Source organism: Schistocerca serialis, unplaced genomic scaffold, assembly GCF_023864345.2.
Source record: "Schistocerca serialis cubense isolate TAMUIC-IGC-003099 unplaced genomic scaffold, iqSchSeri2.2 HiC_scaffold_1195, whole genome shotgun sequence".
Taxonomy (NCBI): Eukaryota; Metazoa; Arthropoda; class Insecta; order Orthoptera; family Acrididae; genus Schistocerca; species Schistocerca serialis.
In genome coordinates, this window is record NW_026047398.1 from 665,001 (window position 1) to 675,000 (window position 10,000).

Here is a 10,000-nt window from a genome sequence, read left to right on the forward strand (position 1 = left end):
TCCCGGCGGCGCGCAGCGCCGTCCTAAGTACTTGGTCGGGTTCGAGAGAGGCGCAATCGCCCGGAGTTTGGCGAGTAGACGCTTTAGGTGCGACCACCCGTGCTCCCAACTGAGCTTGCCGCTGCCGACAGAGGCCCGGGAGCGTGCTGTCGTGGCATTGCCGGCGGGAGACAACACGCGCCACCTACGGTGACCGGCAGCTCCAACGCCAGCGCCACAGAAGGACAAAAGCCCCACTTGGGTGCCGAAGCGAACTCTCCCAGCACAGCGCACGCGCCAACACGTCCGCACAGCTGCGATACAAACCACCTGCGAGAACCGCAGAGGCGACCGAGCAGCAGACGGCGTCGCGGCGCCGAGCGCCAGGCGGCGGCGCATCCTCAGCGCACACAGTCCTCAATCGGACCAGCACACTGCAGATGTCCACCGCGCTTCGCACCGGGCCCGCGAGGACCTACTTTGGCCGCACGGCGCCGCGTGCAGGGTGCGCCGGCGCGCAGCTGCGCCGCCTGCCGCCTCCGTCGGCCGGCGCGCCTGCCACTGGCCGCCCCCACCAGCCGGCTGTAGCGCGTGCGCCCACGCACCGCGCGGCCAGCACGCCGGGAGGCCCCCCCTCACCGGCCGGGGACGGTCCCACCCAGCCACCGCCGCGTATCGCTTCACACCCAGATGCCATTCACGTTCGTGGGCATGGTGGGTATCGCTGGAACAACCGGTTGGTAGCTCAACCGATCGTCGCCATCACTGATTCACCTCTAGCGAGAACAACCGCACCACAACGGTTTACCAGTTGTTCATTTGCGTAACGTCACCAGCAAACGTAGGCGTCCATCGCCATTTGCAAATTCAACGATTGTTGCATGCCTGTGTCAGGTGTCACGACACACTGTCTGCCCACATACACGCAACAACATGTGCACGCTTCGCGAACACGTGGAAGGTGGCCCCCGTACGTATGCGATGTCCATTGCGCGAACGACTGTCAACCGGCCTCTGTCGCATGTCGCAGATGTGGAACGCAGTGCACCATGCTATCACGGTGTGTGAGAAGAGACGACTACGTCTGACAACACGCGCCACTACATCAACAGACGGCTCATGCTGATCGCCATCCAGGGCATACCACACTGCAATCCAGCTCTTATAGGGAGACGACACGTAGCTGAGTGCACAACATTTGGACCGCATGGTTCGCCGTTGTTGGCGCAGTCGTTGTACGGTCACATGTACCACGATGTATCATTCAGTACATGAGGACCAATGTGCAGTACAGTGTGTGATTTGGACGTACAACATCAGCGGACAGTTGACACAGGCCGTACCACAGCGTAGGCTAAGTGCTTCGCCATGCGAATGCCAATGAACAACTGCAAATGCCAATGAACAACTGCAAAGGGCATTGAGCATGTACGTCCTGCTGCCATCCACATTACAGTGTATAGCTGCAAGGTGTTTAACATGAAGCGATACACTGGGGACCGGGCAGTGCGAGTAGCAAACTATATTGCGGGGGTTGCAGTTGGGCAACACTACACTAATTTAACGCGTCGTATGACAATTACAGAGCAGGTTAAGGCCCAACGTGTGTTGGGTTAAGGCCCAACGTGTGTTGGGTTAAGGCCCAACGTGTGTTGGGTTAAGGCCCAACGTGTGTTGGGTTAAGGCCCAACGTGTGTTGGGTTAAGGCCCAACGTGTGTTGGGTTAAGGCCCAACGTGTGTTGGGTTAAGGCCCAACGTGTGTTGGGTTAAGGCCCAACGTGTGTTGGGTTAAGGCCCAACGTGTGTTGGGTTAAGGCCCAACGTGTGTTGGGTTAAGGCCCAACGTGTGTTGGGTTACAGCACAATGTGGGTTACGTTAAGGCGCAATATAGGTTACGTTAAGGCGCAATATAGGTTACGTTAAGGCGCAATATAGGTTACGTTAAGGCGCAATATAGGTTACGTTAAGGCGCAATATAGGTTACGTTAAGGCGCAATATAGGTTACGTTAAGGCGCAATATAGGTTACGTTAAGGCGCAATATAGGTTACGTTAAGGCGCAATATAGGTTACGTTAAGGCGCAATATAGGTTACGTTAAGGCGCAATATAGGTTACGTTAAGGCGCAATATAGGTTACGTTAAGGCGCAATATAGGTTACGTTAAGGCGCAATATAGGTTACGTTAAGGCGCAATATAGGTTACGTTAAGGCGCAATATAGGTTACGTTAAGGCGCAATATAGGTTACGTTAAGGCGCAATATAGGTTACGTTAAGGCGCAATATAGGTTACGTTAAGGCGCAATATAGGTTACGTTAAGGCGCAATATAGGTTACGTTAAGGCGCAATATAGGTTAGGTTAAGGCGCAATACAGGTTACGTTAAGGCGCAATACAGGTTACGTTAAGGCGCAATACAGGTTAGGTTAAGGCGCAATACAGGTTAGGTTAAGGCGCAATACAGGTTAGGTTAAGGCGCAATACAGGTTAGGTTAAGGCGCAATACAGGTTAGGTTAAGGCGCAATACAGGTTAGGTTAAGGCGCAATACAGGTTAGGTTAAGGCGCAATACAGGTTAGGTTAAGGCGCAATACAGGTTAGGTTAAGGCGCAATACAGGTTAGGTTAAGGCGCAATACAGGTTAGGTTAAGGCGCAATACAGGTTAGGTTAAGGCGCAATACAGGTTAGGTTAAGGTACGACGTAGGTTAGGTTAAGGTACGACGTAGGTTAGGTTAAGGTACGACGTAGGTTAGGTTAAGGTACGACGTAGGTTAGGTTAAGGTACGACGTAGGTTAGGTTAAGGTACGACGTAGGTTAGGTTAAGGTATGACGTAGGTTAGGTTAAGGTACGACGTAGGTTAGGTTAAGGTACGACGTAGGTTAGGTTAAGGTACGACGTAGGTTAGGTTAAGGTACGACGTAGGTTAGGTTAAGGTACGACGTAGGTTAGGTTAAGGTACGACGTAGGTTAGGTTAAGGTACGACGTAGGTTAGGTTAAGGTACGACGTAGGTTAGGTTAAGGTACGACGTAGGTTAGGTTAAGGTACGACGTAGGTTAGGTTAAGGTACGACGTAGGTTAGGTTAAGGTACGACGTAGGTTAGGTTAAGGTACGACGTAGGTTAGGTTAAGGTACGACGTAGGTTAGGTTAAGGTACGACGTAGGTTAGGTTAAGGTACGACGTAGGTTAGGTTAAGGTACGACGTAGGTTAGGTTAAGGTACGACGTAGGTTAGGTTAAGGTACGACGTAGGTTAGGTTAAGGTACGACGTAGGTTAGGTTAAGGTACGACGTAGGTTAGGTTAAGGTACGACGTAGGTTAGGTTAAGGTACGACGTAGGTTAGGTTAAGGTACGACGTAGGTTAGGTTACGGTACGACGTAGGTTACGTTACGGTACGACGTAGGTTAGGTTACGGTACGACGTAGGTTAGGTTACGGTACGACGTAGGTTAGGTTACGGTACGACGTAGGTTAGGTTACGGTACGATATAGGTTAGGTTACGGTACGATATAGGTTAGGTTAAGGTACACATTGTTGTAAGGAAAGGTTTAATGGGGGGCGGGGCGGCCGGTTTGTTGATTGTGACTATAGTAAGTGGATGCCTGCGGCATCATCTGATTTGCCACGTCAGGATGCACCTTTGGCTCATGACAGGCGGCGCTCTGATTCCATGGTTGTGGCAGACCTGTGTCTTTCATTCCTGCCATTGTTTGTGTGCTGTGAGAGGAGGCAGTATTGTGATGTTGGGTGCACCCCTGTGTAGGACATGTGTGGGTGTTGGTGGCTTGGCTGAGCAATGGTGGTTGTCGGGTGGGTGGGATATTCTGTTTTCTGAGTGGACCTCCCAGTCTGGTTATGACAGTGTGGATTGTCTAATGTGGCGGAGAGGATGCACTGGGTGTTGTTCCATGCTGGTGCTTACATATTGTCTGTGTGCGTGTTACAGGCAGAGAGTAGTGCGTGATAAGGGTGTGTGGCTGACGTGTGGTTGTGATTGTGAGCAGAGTCTTTCAGCATGTATACGGACAGTTGTATACATTATCTGTATTCTGATGGCTCTATCTATTACTAATCAGCGCCGTGTATACGTTTAATCCGGTTCCAGTCGAAACTGTTGTATCTCTGTACATTAGTGACACGGCGAGCCCGCTATGTAGTTACTCGTCTCGGCAGCTTCCACCGGTGTATGGCAAATGATTATAAGGAATCAGTCTAGTCGTCAATACCGATGGTGTGACGTCACATGTCTGGGGTGGGGGACGCTGCGCCCTTCCGGTGGGTCATGGCCTAGAAAGACTCTTCCCACGCAGGGGGGCGTGGACTGTCATTGACTCTTCCGAGTAATATACTTGCCGTACGTTTTTGCGACTGCGAGTGCAACGCTCACCGGTACCGACATGGATGGAGCGCCTCCTAGCTGACCGCTCAGCATCGGCATTCGTACAGAGAGCAACGCGATCGCGTCTCTAGCTCGTAACTGGTACAGCTCGCAGCTCATGTATAGGGACAGCGGGAATGTCGCATATTGGACGTACCTCTTTTTTTTTTTTTTTTTTTTTTACTTTATTGTGATTTTAAAGCCTGTACAGCAGGCAGGCTGTCAGCAGCATACTACGCTGCTCTTCAGCCATAGAAGGTACAATCAGCAAAAACAGGAGAAAAACATAAAAGTTACAAAACGGTGGGCAATAAACAGGAGACACAGAGAAACAAACACGGAGCCGTTCACACTCGACGATAAGCCACACTGCAAACTGTTGAGACGACGCACAAACACTGAAGGAGACGAAGGCACTGGTGAACGATGGAGTGTGACGGTAAACACTGAACACTAAACAGGACGGCACACACGATACACTGATGGCGGTGATCTCCGGCGCGCGAATGTCCACTGAGCGTGTGCGAGTCCGGGGACCTGCCAAGAGGGCAACAGGGATGAGGAGGGGGAGAGGGGAGGAAAAGAGGATGCCATGGCTTAGGAGACGGGGACAGGAGGATAGGGACAGGGGAGGGGGGGGCCCGGGGGACGAGGGACGAGAAAAGGAGGAGGGAGGGAAAGGGGAGAGAAGGGAGGGAGGGTGCCCCGAGGAGCAAGCACAGGAGGAGGGTGGGAGGATCAAAGTTGGTAGGAGGGGTAGATGGAGGGGAGGAGGGCATCATCAGGGAGGGGGAGCTGGCGGAAGCCACCTTGGGAGAGGGTAAGGAGGGTGGAGAGATGGAGACCGGGTGGGACGTGGGAGTACAGGCGTGGCAGCGGGCGGGGGTGGGAGAGGATCGGGGAGACGAGCGGGTGAGGAGGATCGAGTTTACGGGAGGTGTATAGGATGCGTATCCTTTCGAGGAAGAGGAGGAGGTGGGGGAAGGGGATAAGGTCATACAGGATCCGCGTGGGGGAAGGGAGACGGATGCGATAGGCAAGGCGGAGAGCATGGCGTTCAAGGATTTGGAGGGATTTATAAAAGGAAGGGGGGGCGGAGATCCAGGCGGGATGGGCGTAACAGAGGATAGGGCGGATGAGGGACTTATAGGTGTGGAGGATGGTGGAGGGGTCCAGACCCCACGTTCGGCCGGAAAGGAGCTTGAGGAGACGGAGTCGGGAACGTGCCTTGGCTTGGATTGTCTGGAGATGGGGAGTCCAGGAGAGGCGACGGTCGAGGGTGACGCCAAGGTACTTAAGGGTGGGGGTGAGAGCGATGGGACGGCCATAAACGGTGAGATAGAAATCAAGGAGGCGGAAGGAGGGAGTGGTTTTGCCTACAATGATCGCCTGGGTTTTGGAAGGATTGACCTTGAGCAACCACTGGTTGCACCAAGCGGTGAACCGGTCAAGATGGGATTGGAGAAGGTGTTGGGAGCGTCGCAGGGTGGGGGCAAGGGCAAGGAAGGCGGTGTCATCGGCAAACTGGAGAAGGTGGACGGGGGGTGACGGCGGCGGCATGTCCGCCGTGTACAACAAGTACAGAAGGGGGGAGAGGACGGAGCCTTGGGGCACACCGGCGGAGGGGAAAAAGGTGTAGGAATCGGTGTTATGGATGGTGACATAGGAAGGACGGCGGGAGAGAAAGGAACCGATCAGACGAACGTAGTTAATGGGAAGGGCGAAGGTTTGGAGCTTGAAGAGGAGACCGGAATGCCATACGCGGTCATATGCGCGTTCGAGGTCAAGAGAGAGGAAGATTGCGGAGCGACGGGAATTGAGCTGTTCGGAAAGGAGATGAGTGAGGTGAAGGAGAAGATCGTCGGAAGAGAAGGACGGCCGAAAGCCACACTGGGTAACGGGGAGGAGGCGGTGCTGGCGGAGATGCTGGTGGATGCGGCGGGTGAGGATAGATTCCAGGACCTTGCTGAAGACCGAGGTAAGGCTGATGGGACGGTAGGAGGAGACGGCGGACGGCGGTTTGCCAGGTTTGAGGAACATGAGGATACGGGAGGTTTTCCACAGGTCGGGGTAGTAACCGGTGGACAGGACGACATTGTAGAGCCTGGCCAGGGTGGAGAGAAAAGAGACAGGAGCTTCACGAAGGTGACGGTAGGTGACACGATCGTGACCAGGAGCGGTGTTGCGTTTGGTGCGGAGTGTATTGATGAGATCCTGTGTGGTGATGGGGGCATTAAGGTCCGTGTGTGGAATGTTGTCCAAGTACTGGAAACCAGGAGCGAGGGGAGGGACAGAGGTATCAGTTCGATCGCGGATATCTGGGAAGAGGGAGTAATCGAACTGGGGATCATCAGGGATGGAAAACACATCAGACAGGTAGGAGGCAAAGTGATTGGCCTTACTAAGGGCGTCAGGAAAGGGGCGATCATCGTGGAGAAGAGGATAGTAGGGGGAGGGTTTAGTTCCGGTAAGGCGACGGAAGGCGGTCCAGAACTTGGACGAGTTTATAGGGAGGGTAGCAGTTAAACGGGTGCATGTCTGTCGCCAGTCCCGGCGTTTCTTGGCCGCGAGCAAATTTCGAATGTGTCGCTGTAGTTGCCGGTGGCGTCGTAGGGTGTCCGGGTCACGCGTGCGGAGGAAGGCACGGTAGAGACGACGGGATTCACGGAGGAGGAGGACGGCCTGTGGTGGTAAGGTAGGACGGTGGGGGTGGATGGCAACAGTAGGGACGTGGGCCTCCACGGCCTCAGACAAGGTCTGCTGGAGAAAGGAGGCGGCATGGGTGACATCATCAGGACGGCGGTAGGCGAGAGGGTGGCTATCGACCTGAGTGGAGAGGGTATCCCGGTAGGCATTCCAGTTGGCACGGGAATAGTCATGGATGTACTTAGGGGGAGGGTCATGACGAGGGTCGGGGCGGGGGCGACGGCCGTCTGAAACGGTGAGGAGGACAGGGAGATGGTCGCTACCAACAGGCTCCAGGACATCCACCGTAATGCGACCAAGGAGGTTGGGGGAGGAGAGGATAACATCGGGAGTGGAGTTGGATTCGGGACGAGTATGCTGGGGGATGGGGATGAGGTCGCCTTGAAGGGAGGAGAGGAACCGATGCCACCGCCGTAACTGGGCAGCGGAGCGACTATGGATGTTGAGGTCGGCGGCGATCACATAGGAGGAGAAGGTACGGTCGATGTGGGAGAGGAAGTCGAAAGGAAGAGGGGCGTTGGGGCGGACATAGATGGTGGCACAGGTAATGGTAAGGCCGGGGAAGAAGAGACTAAGGATCAGGTGTTCGGTGGGGTCGGGAAGGAGAGGCTGGAGCCGAACGGGGATCTGGCGGTGGTGGCCAATGGCAACTCCGCCACGCGCAACTGGGAGGGGATTATCGGAGCGGTGGAGGAGATAGGGGGAGGTGTGGATGGAGTGGTGGGGTTGGAGGAAGGTTTCATTGAGGAGGAAGGCATCCACACGGTGGGTAGCAAGGGTGTGCAGGAAGAGGTTCTTGTTGGCGGGAAGGGAGCGGATATTGTTGAAAAGGATACGATGCTGTCGCGCCATGATAAGGACTTAGACGAGGGTGTCAAGGCGGGAGAAGGTGAAATGGGCCTGGTTATTGGAAAAGGTGGCGTACATTTTAAGGTGGAATATGGAACGGGCGGCGAGGGAGATCTGTTGTAAGGTGTGGGGGCGCTGAAAGGGATGGACGTTTTGAAGGACAATGGTGAGGAACCTGATGATGTCCTCAGCAGTGGGGGGGGGACGAAGGGAATTGCCAGGAGGGGTGGGGGCGTCCAGGGGACGGACAGGTACGGTGAGTTCAGGAGTGGTGGGAGGGGGCCGGGCTTTGCACTTTTGGGAGTAGGTGGGGTGGGGGAGGCTGCAGGTATTACAGGAGGGAGGGGATTGGAGGTTGGGGCACTGCCGGAGGAAGTGCGCTTGCCGACAATGTGGGCAGGTGGGGGCCTCGCGGCACTCCGCTGTTGGATGTGCATTGTAGCGCAGACATCTCTGGCAGCGCAGGGATTGAGGGGGGGAACGGGAGGGGTCGACTTTGAACCGCTGATTGAAGAGGAGGGCACCCTCCTTCAGGAGACGGTCAATGGAGGGGGCGTCCTCAGAGAAAACCCGCATAAGGCGGGTGGGGCCGGTCGCGTTGAAAATGCGGCGGACCGCCCGCACCTCCAGGGTGGGATGGGCCTTCAGCTCCGCCAGCACCTCCTCCTCCGTGATCGACGGGCTAAGCCGAGTGATCACGGCGGTGAGGGTCGGCGGGCGACGCGGGGGTTGGGGTTGGCGGGTAGGAGATGGGGAGGGAGCAGGGGTGAGGGAGGCGTGAGGACCAAAACGGGTGATGGGGAGGCGGGAGAGGATGTCAGTATGGAGGGTTGGGCTGGGGGAGGAGATAAGAACAGAATCCCGTCTGGGAGTAAGGAGAGAGATGGGGACGCCAGGGAAATGTTGGCGGAGGACGAGGGAGAGATTCCGGGCCTCGAGGAAGGAAGGATCGGGACGGGACAGGAGATATTTGTAGAGACCGGGTGGGGAGGAGGAGGAGGAGGAGGTGGAGGGAGCGGGGCCTGGTGGGGAGACGTCCATGGCATTTTGGGGTGGGGATGGCGGGCGGGGTGGAGCCTTTTTAGGAGCAGAGGAAGTGGAGGCGCCACTAGGGCGTTTGACAGCGGCAGATGGGCGGGTGGTGACAGGAGGGACGGGAACGATGGGGAGGTGGTGGGAAGGGACAGGTCCCGGCACGGACGCAGCAGTCGGCGCCGGAGATAGTGACTGTGACGGTGCAGGCGAATGTGGCAGTGATGGTGATGGTGACGATGATGACGGTGGTGGCGGTGACGGCGATGGCGATGGCGATGGGGAGAGCTGGGCGTGGGCAGTGGCCCGACGGGCCACCACCCTAGCCGGAGCTGCAGTGACAGGCTGGGGGAGTGGGGGGAAAGGATCAGAACGAGAGGAAGAGGCGGGAGATGGGGAGACAAAGAGCGAGGGCGAAGGGATAGAGAGGAGGGGAGGGATGGAAGGAGGGGGGTGGGATTGGGCACACCAAGTGATAGTGGTGGAGGCGGCGGAAGGGGACGTATACACGATGGCGGTGGTGGTAGTAGTGACGGTGGTGGTGGGGGCGGACATGACGACAAGAAGAAGAAAGAAAAACGCAGCACTAAAAGGACAGGAAACACACTGGGGGACGACGGACGACGGACGACGGACGGCGACGGCGACGGCGACGGCGACGGCGACGGCGACGGCGACGGCGAGAGGCAGGGACGCTGCTGCCGCGGACGGGGCCGGGGCTGCGGCGGCTGCGGCTGCTGCTGCTGCTGCTGCTGGCTGGACTGCTGCTGGCTGGACTGCTGCTGGCTGGACTGCTGCTGCCACCGGAGGGCTGGCTGGCTGGCTGGCTGGCTGGCTGGCTGGCTGGCTGGCTGGCTGGCTGGCGGGCTGCGGGACCACTGCTGCAGGCCGGGACCGGGAACTGCTGGCTGGCTGGCTGGCTGGCTGGCTGGCTGGCTGGCTGGCTGGCTGGCTGGCTGGCACCTGGAACCCCTAACACTTCGATTAGCGCTAAAAAGGCACAATCGAAGGGCGGTTGGACGTACCTCTTCATGAAACGCATGTTATA